Below are 20,289 nucleotides of genomic sequence, written 5' to 3'. Positions count from 1 at the left end.
GTTATATGTTAGGCCTGACCACGAACGAAAAATGTAATTATCGAAGCAACCCCGTGACTACAGTAGATTATGAACACGATAGGTTACGCAACATTGGTGTTATAGTTGAGTATCGATGACCGTGCTGGTGCAATTACATCAAATGCCCATACGTAGAAATCTGTGCCCGTCTTTGCTCTGTTTCAACAAAGCAAAGGACCGTTGGCTAAAGCTAACGTTCACTAATTAGCTCGCTAGGCTGCTAAAACCTACACGTTAGCTACGTCACGACATTGGTGAGAGGTTCGCCGCATTTGCATATCATTGTTTACACGATTTGTAATGGGTTCGGTGTATTGTGTAACCGTGTGTGCAGTGAAATGTTTGCAGTTACATAGGAATTCTGGTGCTGTCAAGTCCGAGGTGCTTTGCGCTGGTTTGCTACTTGACGTTAGCTTGATCGAAAACAGGACAAGCCATCAAACCTAGCGTTGCACCGTGATGCAGTGAAATGGGGCAGGGCAGCGTGGTTAGCCGCTAATGCTTGCAGTCGGCTGTGCTTGTGTCGCCATCCCATCATGGCTGGGACTTGACATTAGGATTCGAGGCTAACGTCAGTATTGAGGTGTCCGTGACCCGAATCCAATGCAATGGAGCGGACATCATTTCGGATTGATACATACCGTGCATTGCTACGTTATTTTTCTGCAAATAACGTTAATAGCCAAGAGTAGCTAGGCGACGACGCCATTTTCTACTTGAATGTTAATCAGCTGAGCCCTCGGTAAGCTAGGCTATCTACCGGCTCCGAAAGCTAAGATGCTAACTATAGTTAGCTTAAGTAAGCCGATGTTAAACGTTAGTATTTCGGCTTGCTAGCTAGCAGAAGCCATTTTGGATGAGCCGGTGCGGTTTTGCAAGGGAGAAAAATCTGCCTTACCTTCACCAAAGCAACTTCAGTTTTATATTGTTGTGTGACTACCAAAGAAGAAAAAATACAGTTGTTAAAGGATGGCGGGTTATGCGACGGATATCAGGAGAGCTAAAAGCAGAAAGATGACCGCACAAACACACACATCAATCCCCTAGTAGCAGCCTGGCTGGCTTGTTTGCGCTAGCTAGCCGATGGAGAGCTCAAGAGCTTGATGGGGACAGAAAAGTCACCGGTTTGCATTGGTCACGTATTTTGTTGCCATGTCAATCCTGACCAATCACAAGAAAGCTATGTTAAAAAGGTGTTTCCAGAAGTCCATAACAACCAATGAGAGGCTTCTTGACACAAAATAGACCGCCTCTTTTAGTTGATTGACACACAATTTAACATCTGCAGTGCAGAATACTGGTTATCTGCTTAAATTAATGTAGATAAAGGCATTAAATGTCTACAACTATTTGTACAGAACCACTTATTTATTTTATTTTATTTTATTTTACAATTATTGATAGAAAATACAAATAATAAAGACCTGTGAATAGCATAATAATTCAGAATGTATGGGATGTTATAGGGCCTGTATCCCCAACAGATTATGGCTGTGAAGGACCAGAAGTTTCAATAATAATTATAGTCCTGCATTTATTTCCACAGAATATACATTAATTTGGTCATATAGCATAAAGACATTTCACTTCACATCTGTGTGGAGAAAACACAATGGCCTTTATCCATCTATCAAATTTTTCTGATGATATTTGGCTTACAGTCAAGTGACTATAAAAAACAATCTAGTGCTTTTCAGTGTTCATATCTGGGTTAATCTCCAAGCAGGGATCAATTCAGAAAAGTTCACAGAGCGGTGTAGCGATGACGTAATTTTTTTAAGGCTAACACGGAAGTCAGCATCGCCCTGGTTCCCTCGGCGAAAAGCCTATAGGATTGTTGAATTTGCTTTTGGAAAAACACTGAAAATAATCTTAGTGGCAAACACAAGTTTTAAGAAACATACACGTTTTGTTCAGCAAGATGATCTCAGATGAACACCACCTTTGTGATTTTCGAAAAGTAGATTGAATTGCTAGAAGTAAACAGTCTACATCATGGTCACATGGCTTAAATATCACCACCACTAAGCGTCTTACTACACAATTACTTTACCCGTTTTCTGTAAATTGATCAATCTAGATGTTGTAAACCAGTTATAATAATTTCAAACTGAAGTCGGTCTGTAAAGACACCCTTGACACCTTTTGTAGTCTCATCTAGCCACTTGTTAGCAACCGCTGTTTTTAAGACACATAAGCGCTTTATAAATAAATTGTGGGGCATTTAATGATGTATTTTATGCTGTAGGACAAAACATGTAAATATCTTAAGCCTAAGGTAACCACAGACGTGGCATTTAACCGAAAACCAATGGAACGAACTCATCGACTTTGTGCAAAAATGCAAACACAATGCTGTGTGTGTGTGTGTGTGTGTGTGTGTGTATATAATTATATATAATAATAAAACTGTACAATGTCCACCTGTTTGGTCCCAGAATACTTTTTTTTTTTTTTTACATTTTTTATAGGGAAACACATAAGAATATGCTGCAAAAACATTTTCTTGACGTGTTTATTTTATCTGTTCCTAGTCCCAATACATTGTCTGAGGAATCTTCTGAAACAGAGTGTAAGTATAAGGACACAACACAACAAATCACTGCACTTGTATCACAGCAATAATGATGAAAGCTCTTGAAACAGGTGAATATGTATTGAAATAGCCTCTCAAAAAAATGTTGTTTTTTTTTAAAAGACACTAACTAAACACACACACACATGAATATATATTTACATATATGTATGTATATATGTATATATATATATATATATATATATATATATATATATATATATATATATACTGTATATATAGACTTTATGCATAAAAGGCAATACAAACTTTTAGCACTATATCAACCCAGTGTAAGTATCCCTACACTTGAACTTTATGTGTACAAGAAGAAGGGGGCATGCTTTATGCTTTATTAATTTGATTATTTCAAACAGGACATGCATGAGTACATAGAGATGTCAGAGTGAAGGAGCTCCCACATAGTCAGGCGCCTGCTGCATACTTCATGACTGGTCAGTGTTTTACTTGAACCGGCTGCCCTCAGGTTCCCCTCCGTCAGGTCCCCTCTGACTGAGCTGCTGCTGCCCATGTAATACTGAGGAATCAATACTTGGCATAAATAACATGAAGAACAGAATTAAGTTTGGGTCAATGTCAGGGTTTGGGTTGCTAGAGGCTGCAAATGACACATTACTTCTATACGCAGTTCAAATTACTACAAGTTAAGTACACACACTCAACTTCTTTATGATCGTGGGCTTATGACTTCTGATGGATGCAGCAGTCACCGGGGGATTGAACACATGACCTCCTATTAAGGAGCTCTCCCACTCTTGCTGCATCTGTGCTGATGTAGCTGCTGAAGAAAATCTACTGTCTACGTCCAATCACTGTCCAGTCTTGAGCCGCTACAACTGACTTAAATTTAACTTCATTCACAACCGCCAGGTTTAGAGCTGAATCAGTCCAGGCCAAGGGCAAACTGCACCACATCGCTCTGTCTGCTGAGGAGGGCATGGGTCATGACCTCCTCTACTCCATGCAGCCAGGAAAATAATTGGGGACCTCCATCACCCTAGACATCCAGAAACCCTCCCTGGCACTTCCAGCTAATCAACCCCCCACCTCTTCACCTTTTCTGCTGTGCTGTTGCCAAGAAAAAATCCATTCCCACAGAAGGAAAAGAAGCAAGAAATAATGGTTTTTAGGAGTCATCTAAACATAATACTTAATATTGAATCCATAAATTTTAATTAACTGTCACTGCTATTTTTTAGTTCAGGATCATAAGTCTCTACAAGGGCCATATACATAGTTATGTAATGTTTTTTTGTTTTTTAGATTTTATTTAAATGCAAAATTGAAGAAATGCCAGGTTACACAGAAACCAATTACCAAATCGGCTACATTCACTGCTAATCACCGAAATCAGCAGGTGGTGTTGTGCTGAAATGTAAGTGAAATATCACTAATCCAAAGCAGTCTTAGTTACCCACGAAGATAGTTTTCTCTCCAAGGCAACAGTGCAACTGTATTGTACAGCATGCTTCAGTGATTAGTCCTCCCCAACTCTTGTTTAAGGTGAAACGAGCTGGTAGAAATGAGCTGGTGTAGCGTGTTTGGTAGAAAGAAATCCTGCAGTCATGCTCCCAGTGGGTGTCTAGAAGGGTGGAGAGAACAATACAATACAAAAAATAATGGCTGAGTTCTGGCACTGAGCTGTAACAATGTGTGTAAAATGGTGTTATCACTATACTGGAATTTTAAACTTAACTAATGATACCTTGAATAATCTTGCTACTCAATACTACGTTTGAGAGCGTAAAATGTAATATTTTTTATTAAAAGATAAATATAAAAAGGCGTCTGTAGTCATTATTAAGATCATATAAACTCATTTACTTCTGGAGGAGGTGGGGCTATGTGGGCAATACAGCATTGCGGTTGTTAGAAAAAGATGTGGCTAGTACTGGTGTATCGATACAGCAAAAAACGAGTATTGAAACCATTTCAATTATTCAGAATTGATATGTATTGATTGTATGATGTATTTCAGTATTTTTGACAACACTAGTGTAAAAACATCAATAATTCATACATGCAGGTATGCACACAGCTTCCAAACCTGCCTGGGCCTTTTCTCTTGGAAAAGGTAAAACATATTAAAAAAACACAGAATGACAACAGTCAAATTCACATACACATGCTGAACGAGGACAAAGAGAGGAAGCCTTTTTTCTCGCATGAAGGACTGTGTGATGCTGGATAAGAATCAGAACACAGATTTTTAAGAGCACGGAACAGTCAGTTCGATCTGGAGGGAAAGTTGTATGTAGACTGTGTCTGTTGTATCTTTTGTAACAATCAGTGATGTAGAAGAGGGATTATACCGTGGCATGACTTGTGACCATGCAGCTATGAATTAACATGAATACTTGTTCAAAATAATGCAACCAGTAATGCTCCACAGTTAAAAGTAAGATCAATAACACTTATACTTGGTTTAAAGCTCTTTCAAAATTTAGAAACCACCTTTAGTAATAACTTTTTTTTTCCCATCTGAGAGGAGAGGATTTGGCTCAACTCTATAGTGCTTACAGACAGATGTGCGCAGGTGTTATCTTGTGAAGATGTTCCCATTATTTTGTCCACCCACTGTGTGCAAACATCGCAGAGGTGGCCCATATAAAGGAGAGGACCTGACAGTCAAGTAAAAATATATAGGTCAAGGAAACCTGCAGGGCATGTTCTGGGTCTGCTCCTGTCTTCTCTTTAATCTAGTGATTTCATTGAGGAGCGGGGACGTTGAGGGATACAGAACTCTAAAGCGTATTTCATTGAACTTCCCACTAGAGGGCAGAATGAGCCCTCTAGTTAGGATGAAAGGCATCAGAAGGTTTCACAGACTTCTGCTGCTCTCTCGCTCCGTCGCTCGTCCTCCATTAGGATGCACTCTCAGTGCGGAGCTCTCCTCAATCCCATTACCTTTCCCTATCATAACCACTGACTTCAAACCCTGCAGACAAAATAAAACACCTGTGTGCCGTACCCTTGACAGCACTATCATGTTGTTCTCTCCAACCTCTTTCTATCTCGCTCGCTTTATTGTTCTCTGCACTTCCTTCAGGAAGACTTTCATCTTGCAGGTCTGCAGTAACCCCTCTTATTGCTTTATGAGGATAAAGATCTCTGACCCAATTAGCTGTCTTTATTAAATAGCAGTCCACTGGCCCTCGTTCAAACCACCAGCCAACCTTCACGCCGGCCTCCTTCCCCTCCTTTTGTGTTTTTAAAGTACAACGTGATTACAGGTTTAATTAGCCGAGGACCTTGCTTCCATATCCTGTACTGATATTTGTGCAGAGTTTGGAGATAGAAGCCTCAGCTGTGTGATGATAACCTGCAGGGGAAATGAAACAAAGGTTGGTCTTTGGTTATCTCAGACTACGTCCACACTTTCAGGTGACGTCCACACTAAAACACCCATCAGTAGGAAAACCTTCCTCCTCTTTCAGTCAGCAAACTGCAACTCTGCTGAGTCTCAGCTCTGTCCCCTCCACCTCTCCATCACACCTATGCTGCATTTTGATACAGCTGACCTTATTGATTTACTTCCTTTTCTTTTGCATTATTTTCTGTTTCAGTCTCAGACAACTGGACAAATGGAAAACAGTAAAATGACCAAGAGTCATGACACCTGTGCACAGCTATATTGACGTTACTGTATATATATATGTGTTAAAAGTGTTGGTTGGCAAAAACAATTAAAACAAAAGACGTAGTTTGGTGACAGCATGAAGTAGCAAGGGGATCACGTTTCCTGACTTTCCTCCTGACTTTCTGATGTATCATCTGATGTTTTCCTGGAAGTTATAGCCACAGGCAGCTAAATGAAACAAATGTCCCTGGATTTAAAAATCGTTGGAAACATTTTGGATAATGTAAGTACAACTCAACAAAATATTTACCAATGGTTTAGTTGTTTTTTAGACATTTTACTGTGGACATTTTTCCATTTTCCATCTTTAATATTGCAATTTTACTGACGCACACCCACTGAATGCTTTGTTTTTACTAAAGCTCTTTTCCACACAAGGACAGATTTTCAAATTTATCCGCTCTGAAGGCCATTTTGAAAAGCTCAGCTTTCAGATGTGGAAAGCACTAACTAAAATGCCAGGTCTACAGACACGGACAGCGGAAGTGCGCCTGGTTCTGCTTATGAAACATTTGGTGTCTGCATGCACAGAGGGCTTCTTACATCTGCAGATGGCACACCGATGTGGTCATATATTTTGGAAAGTAGCATTTGTGCTTTTGTATGGATGGTAGGCCAAACAGAGGGGAAGAAAGATGAAGACGAGGCCACGCAGGTGCTCTATGTCCTGACAGCATAGATAAATACAATGGAAGCATGATGCACAGTCCACCTTTCTACCCTGTACACAGGTGATAATCTTTTCACTGCAAAACTTAAGCCTTATGCACAGGCACGGCAGCAATCACTCTTTACTACTGTGTTCTACTTAAGAAACATCTGCTGTCATTACAGAAAGGTTCTGCTGCCATAAATAAAGGCCACCAAATGAGTTAATAATGCACAAGAAAGTAAAATATGCATGTACTGTGAAAGCAGGCGAACAGCGTTATCTCCTCAGTCTATAAAGCTGTTAAGCTGTCACACATTGTAAGCGTCCAACTTTACTTTTATTTGTGTTTCTCCTAACAGAATTTAAAAGGAGTCTTTGAAAGAAGCAGGAACTGTCAAAGACCTGCAAGGGTGGCTGGCACTTAAAAAAAAACAAGCAGTGTGACCTTTTCCAAAGGCGCATTTATCGCTCAATGACAGCCGCGTTTTTTTTTGTTTTTCTTTTGTTTTTTTTTCCGCCAGTTTTTGTTGAGAACCAGCTTGAGTGAACAGGTCTGTCTGTGCTGCAAAGGTGAATGAGGGATAAGGAAGATCTGACAGTTTAAAAGAGAGAGAGGAGTGAGACACAAGCCACTTTTGTAGTTTGGTCTGTGCACAGAAAAGCACATTTTTTGTAAGTCCTTCATCATTTCTTCTGTTTACCAAGATGTCTTCTTAAATTGCACTATGTTTACTGAAACTCATTAAAGAGTGGGAATAATCATAATCATAATAAGTCAATACTGCCAATAACTGAAGCTGGATCACAGCAGTTTGATTATCTTTGCTAAAGTAGCATAAACATCTTAGGACTGACAAGGTCATGCTGCGCAACTTCACACCGGCTATTTATACCAAGCACACCTTTAACCCGCCCCTATGTGCATTCATCCATGACCTTCAGAGAACATAGAAAACCTGAATGAAACACTCCTTTGCTCTCCCGTGAGATGTGTGCGACCTTTCTCTCACATTTCAGAGCCTCTATTTATCCAGGGAAGGGTTCTCTCAGCGTGCTGCAAGCTGTTTTTTTTCAGCACCACAAAGTCCCACGTTTATACAAATTCACACACAATCATTTTAACACACTAAAACAGCTACCGGAAATGTACATTTCAGATTCAGAATGAACGCTATTGGCATTTGTGCACATACAGAGAATTTGACTGACCTTTCGGCACCCTCGATGTTGATAGATGCATAAATATATACAATGCAACAACAACATAGGCTTAAAAATTCTTTGCCTAGTATCAGAATTCTCGTCTCTAACCAATCAATAAAGACAGAAGATAGAAGGAAACATTTCCAGCAGTTGAATGCAGGGTGACAGCAGAAAATAGTAGGTTCGGGTAAACATCAGGTTTCTTGGAATCTGCCATTTTACAATGACATCCAATCATCATACAAGGAGAAACCCATCATATACATTGGGACACCGAGTAGCAGTAACCTCAGTAGACCTTGCTGTAATACAAGTGTATGACTGTTGTGTGCTTACTGGGAAAAAAAATACTGGCTCTGCTATTTCCCTCCGCCGACAACTTCACACACACATTTCTGAAGGGTATTCTGGGAAAAGTGGGAAATGGAACAAGAAGTAAGATTAGCAGATTCAGGAAACGTGTACAAAAAACTGAAGCAGTTCATCCAAAAGTAACTCCTAGAAAATATTGAAGATCACAGATTGATGATATTGAACAGTAGAAGATCTGAAGGTGTGCTTTACTCAGCCATGGGGTTGGTAATGTTGGCTGATTGGTCTACTGCTTTTGTCAAGGCAGAAATATCTCCGCCACTGACGGAGAGTTTTGCTGTTCAAATCTGTAAAGACATTCATGGCAGAGGTGACTGCATTAAAAGACAACAACTTGAGCCGTCACCTCAGGACAAAAAAGGCGGCAAAAGCCATAATTCTGTCGGAAGATGAGAGAGTGAGGATTGCTGAGCAATTGCTTGCTAAGCTTCAAAGTATCAAGGACATTTTACGAAGCTTCATGCAACAAAGGAAAGACATGTATAAACCAGCTATGAATTAGCTTTCAGAATCGCCAAGCCATTCTCTGATGGGGAATTTATCAGAGTGTCTGGTGGCAGTGGAGTCATTTCATCTATCCCTCTCAGCTACAGCTGAAAAGCAAGACGGACGATTTCAACCTCTTCTCCATGGCCCTGGCCTCTGACGTTAGCATTTAAGTAGTACAGAGCTATGGCTGTGGACTGTTGCTTTCCTTTAAGTTCCTTGCTGAGTCATAGACAGGTTCAAACTGGCAACCTTCCCCCAACGAGCCCTCTTGTGTAAATCTGAGGCCATCACCACCACCACCACCTCAATCTCTTCCTCTCTCTTGTAATTTACGTTGACCGGTGTCTGATTTGTTCGGCTAGACATCCTTTTTTTTTCAATATATGGTCAGTAACAATATGAGGATGGGAATAGGCTGCGGTTGCAAACTTGAAAACAATTGACTGTGTGCAACCCTTTAATCCTTCCCCCACGTCCATGGAGGGTTTTATAAAAGTCTGCCATTCCCAGGCTGTCTGCCGAGGTGCTGATAAACTGTGGTACATGTGACCCTCTTCACATGCGAATCAATAATGCACTGCGATATCTCCTTTTTAATCTCCCCAGTCAATTACATTGTACCTGACAGGCTAATCTAAAGTAACGTATTACTGTTTGAGTGGCCCGTGGCAAAGGGTATCTCTCCGTGTAAGAAAGGGGTTTCTGGCTGCTTGTATGAATTAGGGCGCGGAAAGCAAAATGACTTCATATCAAATTTCAGACTCCACAAAAGATGTGAGAGAAATAATCTAATGTTCATGTGAAAATCAATGCGAGTTCATGTTTGCAAACTTCCAGTCAATTTCTGCCTTATCACAGGACGGTGATTTGTTTGGCAGACGTTTCCATGAAGAATTGATCACTTGTCAGCTACGTGTCAGAGTCAAGGCGGATCTTTTTGGACAGACTGGAGTGCATGGATGAAGTGCAAGAGAATTACTCCTCTGTTGTCCCATGCAATGCAGATGCACAGGTGGGTTTACGTTATACACGTATCAGCTACCTTTGTATGAAAAACTCTTCTTCAACTTCTTTTTTTTTTCTCATGAAAGAATCAAAATCATGTTTGTTTGTGTTTTTCTCTCTTCGCTGAGTATCTCTCCGTCTTGGGAATGCAGGATTAAAATATTAGCACCTCCTATTCAAACTCTTCCCTCTAGTTCAAAACAAAAATCAATACGAGCTCTATTATGTAAAAATCTTCAAAGAAACCTGGTCCCAAGGGTGGCGTTGCTCTCTGTGAGCATTCTGGTGTATTTAGACTTGAGGATATATACCCCTCTGATAGAGCCAAAGAATGCCTTTGGATTGAAATTTTAAAGAAGTTCACCTTAAGCGAAAGCCTTTTTTGTTTGTCGAGATTGTTTCCTGCATGCCAAAAAGTCCGGGATTATGCATTTTTATAGTTTAATGTTAAGTATTCATGACGCATATGTTTGTGTTTGAATGCTTAAGAATGATTTGCGGCTCCTGGGTGTAACTGGCCCCTGCACACAAATGTTTTTGTCGCTTTTCCTACAGTAGATCCTGAGGGGCTGAAGCGGTCCGGTCCCTTGATGCTGCCAGTGGAAGATAAAGAAAAAGTCTTTTATTATACAGCCCACAGTAGAACTGATCTCAGAAACAGAGAATCCAAACACTAAATCAGATAAAGTTGGCCAGGTAAAGCTTTGAGATTGAGTCCCGAGTACCAATATATTCGTGGGAAGCTTTATCCTTAAGTGAACAAAATGAAGATTTGTGTTCTTTCTATCTGTGCCTATAAAAAATGGTTGAAAAAAAAGGACCGTGGAGACATGAAATGGCCCTCAAACACGCCATTACTCTGGACCTCTGTGGTAATTTTGTACCATGCCAATTACCACGCCCTGTCATTTGTGCCATCCAAACAGTAATGGGCAGCCTAACATAAGAGAGCAAAAGCATCCGTAAATAATTTCTTTCTATGGAAATGGAGGAGACCACTGAGCGGGAAAGTAGCCTTCCCGCTAATTAAAAAGCCGCTGCCCGTGCCGATCCTCTCCCTCATTAAAGCCCTCCGTCTTCCGGGGGCTCGGAGAAACGCTCTGTTCCTGGACAGAGCGGGCATCAAGAGAAGTAGCAGTCAGAGGTTAGGACTAAGAAAAACCGAGGCGGCTTTGTGGAGGATGACATCCAAACCCAAATTAAGTTAATTTGAGGTTCTGCAGCGGGCCTGTCAAGCCCTCACAGCGTCAGGACTGGGGCAGACATATGGCTAATAGGCAGGACAGCTCTGTGGAAGAAACACTGTGAGCTGCAGAGTTAGTGTCATACTCTATCTTTGCCTCTGCCCTCTCTTCCCCTCCGCTGACACTAAACCTGCCTGACATTTTCGGGAAGGAAATTACAGTTAATTTGTGCGCGGTGCATCTGGTTTGCATTTTCGAGGGTTTCTGTAAATGCTTTGATTGACAAGTAGTGGCAGTTGTGGGTTGCGTGTTGTTGCGTCTGTGAGCATATATTCTCATTATGGAAATAAATTGATTCGCTGAAATGTGGTTTAATAATTGCCACAGCACAATGGATGATGCAGAAGAGGCAGACATCAACGTGCAATACTTTGATTTATATTCAAATGAGCCATACGCAAGAAATAGGATTTCACGTTGTCTCCCAAAGGATTTTTTATGTTAATTTTCCACTATGTAGATTAGAGGTGATTCCTCATTTTGCAGCCCGTCTGAGAAAGGTGCATCAGCAATGGACCACACGCAGAAATTAACATGGTGTCCACAGTGTGAGAGACCGCCTCGCCTTTTTGTTTGTGATTTTCCAAAACTAAGAAATTACCACCTGCCCCTTTTCAAATTTACACTTGAAAGACACGTTTTTTTTTCTCCTTCTGAAATGAGAGTTTTCTGCATTTAAACGTCAAAGCGCTTTAAACAAAAGGCAGGAGAGGATGAGGACTGCTCCTTAGAGCAAAATGTATGTCTTTCCTGTCAATGTGCACTCAAACTTGAAATGATAAGATCATCAAGGACAAACACAATACACTATAGTGACACAACATCATCATCATGGCTTCAATTTGAATGGCCGAAAATAAACCATGATGTCAGGTATGAGTTTGATGGACACCTAATTGCGCACCTTGGTGGTTTTCATAGTTATCCATTCAGATTCCAACAGCAGAACCTCATTTAATAATATGACTCAGATTTTGTCCTTGGGAACTCCTGCTGTGAATCTTTCACTTTCTACAGTCTCACTATAATGGTTTCTTTTAATAAGTTAATTTGAACCGTTCTTTGAACTTCCTGGAACAGCCTTGAGGAGCCCTGGAGGTCTTCACAGCTCACGATGGGAACCAGTATAAACCAGTATATTCTGCAATTATCCTGCAACCAGAACTTCACAAGTTAGATCACCGTACGAATAACTGTGTCAGTGTGTTTTTTGGTGTGCGAGATTGAATTTTTTGGGAAAAAAGTTTAATCAATCCAGCACACAGGCAGCATAACGGCTCGTGTTACACAAGCACATATGTGACACGTAGCACATTGTCTTTTAAAAGGGGCAAACAAAAAAACTACTAGACAACTAGAGTGTGAAGAAGACATTATGTCAAAGATGTCTTTGTGCTGTGGCAGAGATGCTAACCATCTAGCTCCTGTCTCTTAATATCACTTTGAACCGCAAGGGACGGTGATTTGATTCAGCTGGGAGATGTACAAGCGATGAGTTGGCTACTCTGTCTAATAAGTAAACAAAATAAACTCACAAAATGTCGAGAAAAGAGATATTTTTGCTATTTTCCCTCCTTAGCAGAAAAATACAACCGTACACGTCTGAATTGAAGCTTCTCTCTTTACTGAACTGAGACGAGCTTACTTGCTTCGTTAACTCAATAAAACTCACCAAAACATCTTGGTCCTGGTTTTACTTCCCACAATCAGGTAAATAAATCTGTGTGGAAATAAATCCTCACTTTACAAAGTAAGATGTGAACATATTCCAGCTCTACCCATCGTTTGCACCCACCACTGCTGCCCGACCTCTGCCACTTCATGCCTCTGCCGTCCCCGCCTGCCGGGCATGGTTGGGAGTTGAGGAGTTGAACGGCTCTGGGAATAAAGCTTGATCTCCTCCTCTGTGTCCTGCAGCCCGGGCAGCGGAGCCGGCGCCCTGAGGGGAGCCACTCAAACACTGGGAACAGAGCGTGTGAAGGGTCCTGTAGGATCCTGAGCGCTGTCCTCAGTGTTTGCTGCTCACACACGGTTGAGAGTGTTCTGACCGGAAGTCTGGTGATTTTAGAGCAAACTTTGACAGTGCTCTGCAGGCGGGTCCTGTTTTGCAGGCTGGTGGAGTGAAACCAGCAGGTTATTGAGAATGTGATTACGCTCTCAATGAATGAATAGTAAAATGTCCGAAGGATGTTTGTGTTGACCCCAAAAGTGTTGAGTTTCCTCAGGAGATACTGCCGCTGCTGGCATCTCCTGAGAATCTCCTTAGTGTTGGAGGCAGATTTCAACATGCAGTCAAAGATTGTGCCCAGGTATTTATACTCATTCACAATCTCTACAGTCTTCCCATGGACTGTATGTCTACTTATTAGTGTTGTAGTCAAGACCGCACCAACCAAGACCAAGACATTACCGAGACCAGAGATTACCAAGACCAAGAACCTCAAAAAATGGTCTTGAGACCGCTCTCGAGACATTCTGCTGGATATTTTATAGTCCAAGGCTGGATTTCTGGCTGGAACAGAACCTGTAAGTTCCCATCCAGTACAGCTTTCTCTGGAGGTTGTTGTCATGAAAAATGTATTGAACTGGCTGAGCACTGGCGAGTCTAAGGACAAAAGATGAAAAAACAACATTTTCCCACATAACATGTCCTATAATGGAGCGAGTCAGGATTTATGACAGACGCTTTTTGATTTTTTTCTTCTTCATCAGCAATAAATTAGCCATCAGGCCTCTTGATAATTGTATTCCATTATGTTTCATGCTATTTTCCATTTTCAGTGCGCATGTGATGCAAATCAAGTGTTGGCAAACATTTCTGTGACTTTTCCTTCCGTCCCCTCTGTGTTCAGTCGTGTAGAAAGGATACCCGAGTGGCTCGTACATGGGTGCAATTAAGATGCGGGGCTACGATAAGAAATCTCTCAGAAAGTTTACAAACTGAGGCAACATGAAACGGTAATGCTTAATTTATGTCTGTGCCTTTCAACAGTTAATGATGTCCTCAGAAGTTCTTTAGGGAGAAAAACACACATATTTCCATGCAAATGAGAAGACAAACACAAACAAATATGTCTAGTCTTGTGGATCAGCACATATCACACAGAACCAGACGGCCAGATTATTCCAACGTCTGAACAAATATGCCCTTCTCTTCTTTGTTCATCGCTTTCCTGTTTAGTTTGTTGCCTTGTTTGTTTATGCAAAGAGTATTACTCTGTTCCAACAGTTAACCCGCACATATTGTCAGACGGCGGCCAGTTCGCTGCTCAAACAGAGCCCGTCTGCTGTGGAGACTTAGAAAGATGTGTTTTAATTCAAATTAAATGAGACTAATGTGCAATTAATCTTCCACAACAACAAGGGAAATTAAACGTCTCTATTCAGCATGAAAAGGTGTGATAGGAGGGAAGATTAGCTTAACTGGTACAATGACACACCGTTTGCCGCGAGGGAATCAATGTTGTTAAAGCTTGTTGACGATTAGCCTGATTAGGTGATGTCTGATAAGCAAGTGCTGATTTGTTATTGCTTTTGTTGATTGGAACTTTGCAGAACTTTAAGCCGTTTTATTATTCAAGCAATCCGGAGCATATATTTTATAAACATGAGCGATTCTATTAAGTGTGCATTATGTGTGAATCTGTGTATTTCTTGGTCTAGTCTAAATCTTGGAGGTCATTGGTAAACACCTCCCCATTAATACAACCTGTCAACAACAATATTTCAATCAATATTTTCCCGCAGCTCAGCTGTCAGAGTTTTTCACCTGCAGACAGAACAGCAAATTAATGACTTTTTCGGTGTTTTCTATTGTTAGTCTGGGCAAGAAGCCTTTCAGGTCTGTACCCACAAACCTGACAGAACAATGGAAGCCGACATAATGGATTCCACAGGGATTTTGAGGAATGAAGTGTTGAATGCTGTAGATCATCACTGGTGAGGCCACCAAGGGCTTGTTATGTTTGTGCTGTATAAATAAAGTTTGACTTGTTATAGTTCAGTCATTACTTTCTGTCACTCAAAAACAAATATGAGTAACTCAGGTCTACCTCATTGCAGCACAAAAATATGCAGTTACAACAGTTAAAACTCTGAAGTCTCTGTTTCCGCTGCTGTTTTACAACCAATTAATTCACTTTTGGCATCTTAGGTAAGTATAAATGAGTCTCCCAAAATCTCAGTACATGTCAGGGGGTTAGTTTTTTTTATTTTTTATTCATTTATTTCACATTTGTGAGGGAATTTTCGTCATTAAAGTATAATACTGAGCAAGGTGCATCACCCATTGTTAAAGAATGTGTGCTCCTGTCTGTTAGAGAGGCCGAGTCTCAAAATCCAGTTGAAGACCTTAAAGCTGCTCTGATCAATATTTTAATATACCAGGGCCCCTGTCCTCTAGCAGGGCTATGGAGCTGTTCTGTTGTGAGTGGGTCCCCTCGTTGTTCACAGAGACTGATCACCCAACTCCCAACTGTTTTCAACGCAAAAAGTTCTTATTACCCAAGTGCCCAGCACCGAACGGTGGACAGACATAGTCATCCACTGGATAGTACAGGCAGTGGAGCAGTTAACAGGCAAGAAGCCAGGTATTTATATCAGTTGGTAGGGACCAAAGGAGAGCTAACGGGAGAGTGGGTATTTTCTTGCATTCATCAGGAGGACTGGCAGGCTAATGAAGCTCCATGTCTGCTGGTTGTCTAAATGGGCAAATGTTTTCCATTTTAACTTTATCAAAGTGTCAGTGTTGTGTTACAGCTTGCTTTGATACCCACAAGTGGCCCGAGGAAAAAAAAAAATTTATTAAATAAAACATTTACTAATTAATACACAGTGAACCTAATTCTTGCATAGACACATTGGTTGGTTATTGGACATACAGTACAATGAAGCTGCTATTGTGCACTGTACTTAATGAGAATTTGAGAGGTGAAAGGGTACATAAAAAGGCAATGGCAGGTTGTGTAGGTGAGGCCATGCAGCAGAGTAAAACTGTGATTATTGTGTTGTTTAAAATCCTGTACAGACAAAACAATAATGCTAATGTCCTGAAGTCAAGGACAAAACAGCCAACAAACCCACTGCACACATAAATGTGACTTAACTATCAATTCAAAACCGATACAAAACAAAAACAATACTAAAACTGCAGCTTCACTGTTTTTCCACAACATCAGCAGAACGCCTTGTATCCTCTTCTTGCCCTGCCAGAGTTATCATCCTTCTGCTTTGAAATATGGCTTTTCCATACCATCAACCCAACTGGGAGCAGGACGGGTAAGAGGCTGTCGTGTCACACCGTGCACAGACAAATATCAAACCTCACACGTTGAGTACACTCAATCTGCCGCCGCTGTCAGAAAAGACATCATGACGGGTGATGAGTTTGAGTCATTACATCTAAAGCGTAGGCTGCCATGTCCTGTGATGCATGGAGGCTCATTGGGCAGCCAATCAGTGCTGGCTGCTGTTTGTTTTAATAACTCGTTATGATGGGGCATTCCTCGGTTAATGAGACATGTTGCGCTGTTGTATTTTCTTTTTGCTGTTGTGATTAATCATTTGATGGTTAGTTTGTAGAGGGGGTGTTATCTCTGGCTCTCTTGTTAGAACACCAGGCCAGTGCACTTATCACACTGCGAAGCACAGCATGCCTCTCCGAATCAAAAGCCCTGTCAAAACATTTCCTGGACTCTCTGTATCCAAGCACAGGAATATCAACTACTTGTAATATAATACAACAGTAGGCTGCAGCTTATGACTTGTGACATTTAAACCATATTCAGCATGTGAATCTGCTTGTTTGCTCCTAAACAACAGCGATTACCCCTGACGCCCTTCGTCAGCGACTGATTTTCACATCACTTTTCACTCCTCAGAAGTGGCGCCTCTCATGCCCCTCTGCATCGCGCTGTGTTGTCAACACAACATGGCAGCCCTGCAGCAACGTGTGCAGAGCATTGCAGAGAGACCTCCAGCCACAAAATAAGAGATCACAAACCTGAGCTCCTGCTGAGCACAAGCATAAAAAATAAGGAGCGGCGTGCAGTGAGCAATGGCAGCAGGAGACGAGACGAGGCAGACGAAGGCTCTGTCAGTGTCAATGCTGAGACTTGCTGTTAAGTCAAGGCACGAGCACGCCTCAGTATTACCTTTTGTGGGTATTAGCATGGGCTTTAAGACTTATGTCAAGATCTAGCCGATGTCTCGTTTCAGAACAAGGTCAGGAGGTTGCAGTGTGCAGAGAAAAACACGAGTTAAGCAGAAGAAAACGTACAACAATTGTTTTTATCTGGATCTGCATTGAGAGACATGCGGTGATGGACAACCAAGTTGACTTCTAGAGGGCACTTGTCTGGGATCCCTGAGGTATGGCCATCTAAATTCATCGTGCTGCTGCAGCACCATCTATAGGCAAATCCAATTTAGCAGGATCACTTCAGAGCGAAAGTCTTCACCTATTCATCTATAGGTCGCAAGTGCCCAATGCACTTATGTCAGATGGTCCACATCTAAAAGAATTTGGCAAACAGTTGCAGGAAATTGGAGTAGCATATCAAAAAGGATCACAGTTAACAATTTTATGTGGCTTGTTCCATAAAATATTTTTATATTATGTACAAAAGTTTGAAAAGATTGAATAAAATTTAACTCATTGTCATTGAAATCTCTCAAGAGTTCCTCCTTGGCAGAGATTAAACAAGGCTGGAGAGGAACAAAATGTATTTATGCACCGACTGCTCATGTGCATAATTTTGAATTATCGTACTTTGATTGCAATCACGGGACATCCAGAAGGAGTACCTTTCCTTACCTCTGTGGTTACTTCACACCTTAATGTCACCTGTGAGCTGTGAATTACTCATAAACTGCCCAGAAAGGGATGTCTGCACCCTGGCAGCTCCGTAACAATTCACACACATCACACATGGTTCAAAATACGTTTTTTTCTTGATTTAGATTGAACAGCTTTGTTAAATAATAGGAAAGAGGGGGAGATAACGGTCCAAACTGGCCTGCCTGGTCAGATGTTTATTCTGATACTTGATCAGAAAAATCTTATAATTTAAGACCCTCCTGACTGAGTAACATCAGATGTGCAGCAATGCGCCAACAAAGGCAGATAAAAAGAAGACTGCAAGCTATAAACATGTTGTAAACCTTCCTGGCTTTAAAATACTTTCAAAATGGTTTTGCAAAGGTTTTTATGTGGAAGGAAATGCATTCAGCACATTTATTAGAGCTCAAGGATACGCTCAAGTTCATTTTGGCGAGTAACACTGTTTGTATAACTTTTGTCTGTTTACTGGAAAACTCCACAGTCATTTATCTGTAAAGGAGAGAGCCAAAGAGAAAGTGACTCAGCACACCTTTACACCAAATTACTGATATATATCTTCCAAAATTAATTTCCCTTACCTCTTAATTGGATTCTACTTATTTTACACGGCTTCCTGTCATCAACTAATACCACAGGTCATTTATTCATGAGTCTGTCTTTTTATTTCTAATTTCTCTCAGCCTGACAGCGATCCTAGGGCATTTTTAAGAAGACATTACAGTGTCTGGAATAACTTGCTAGATGTGTCTTCTGAAGTTGCTAAAGTTTTTTGGTGCGTGCTTGTGTCTGTGTGTAAAAACCCAACCTTATCAGCAGAATACATGTCTCGAGGTCCAGTTCTGTTGCTACAAACATGTCTTGAAATGTCCCCAGGTCTCCTTTCAAACGCCTGCTTCTGTCACCACAAAATTGGCTGGAGATGGCCTGACTTCCGGGGAAAACATCTGGTTTTGGTTGCCACAAACAGCTGCAAATGTCCTGAGGTTGCATTAAAAACATTGGGTTTTATTGCCTCACACAGCAGGAGATGACTCGACTTTCAGGGATAAATATCAGGTTTTGATTGCAACAAACACGGCTTTAGATTGTCGCAAATTTCCCCTAAAAATGGCCGGTGGTGTCACTTACAAATGCCAAAGAGCAGACTCGAACTGTGGTTGTCCGTTTGGCACTGTTACAAACTAGAAAGAGCTATGCCAGCCTACCATACCTACTGCATGCATTTTGATTTGACCAAGAACACAACTTTACTTTCGCCACCAAGGTAAAACCCAACAGAGGTCACACAGACGGCTGAGAACCACAATATAAATCTCCTCATTTACAAACTTAGGCAGCAAGCATTATGCAGGCGCAAACACACTCCTAGGAGAAGTTTCCAAAAGTGTTTTCACCATGCAGATGGTGCGTGACTTTCATAAAAGCCCTAACAAATGGAAGGAGTAAATGAAGTGGACAGTTCTTCCCAACCGGAACATCCAGGAGGTTCTACAATCTTGCAGAAAATAGGTTCACATCTAGTTTCACTGGTCCACGGAAATAATGACACATGAGAAAGTATCCTGCAGCAACTAACTTTGTTGGTAGTCGACTCAGAGAGCCTGATACCCCTTAGATTCAATATTAGTCAGACAAGCTTCCCTCTCCCTCTGGGTATGTGAATACAACGGATCTATTGTTATTTGTTTTACAGTTTGTTTCGGCATTGTACACAGAAGATGTTTTAAAAATGAGACAGATCCATATTTCAGTGAAGCCTCTCAGGTTTTGAAAGATGAAAAAGACGACACAAAATGGTTTCAGAAGCTGCTTTATGCTTTATACATGATTTGTATTGCCTGATATGAACTTGAACTGAAAAAATAAAAAAAATCTAAATCCAGTAGCACTGAGTAAGGCAGTCTGTTAATTAATCAGGATTTCAATTAACAAAGCGAAAATGTTTGCATTATCTCTGCTGCTTCAGATAAAGCCGGGAAGCAAATTAAACGAGGATCAGCACTTGGATGTGCATCAGATGGAATGCTAATGGCCGCTGACGATCACACAGCTACAAACTGATTGTCAATCGGGGCGTTTATGTGAAGTGAATGAGAAATGTTTTGCCAAGAAAAATACAACAATAGCAAAAGTATCTAATCAAGGATGATTTTGGTTAATTATAGTTTGGGTCTTCATTCCCATTTGGCCATCATTTGTATTTGCTATGATGACACTGTGCTCACT

The 20,289-nt window shown here is 41.0% G+C and overlaps 1 long non-coding RNA gene across 1 annotated transcript; it reads left to right on the top strand.

Annotated features, from left to right (window-relative positions):
- The first annotated feature begins 138 nt into the window (after positions 1-138).
- Positions 139-4,335, top strand: LOC311263892. The gene is made up of 3 exons (XR_014623411.1): positions 139-275; positions 2,556-2,593; positions 3,488-4,335. It is a non-coding gene; the product is annotated as an uncharacterized lncRNA (long non-coding RNA).
- The last annotated feature ends 15,954 nt before the right edge of the window (positions 4,336-20,289 follow it).

The sequence above is a fragment of the Pagrus pagrus genome (genome assembly GCF_965226575.1).
Source record: "Pagrus pagrus genome assembly, chromosome: 10".
In the NCBI taxonomy this organism is placed as follows: Eukaryota; Metazoa; Chordata; class Actinopteri; order Spariformes; family Sparidae; genus Pagrus; species Pagrus pagrus.
This window is presented reverse-complemented; position numbering and strand designations above follow the sequence as displayed.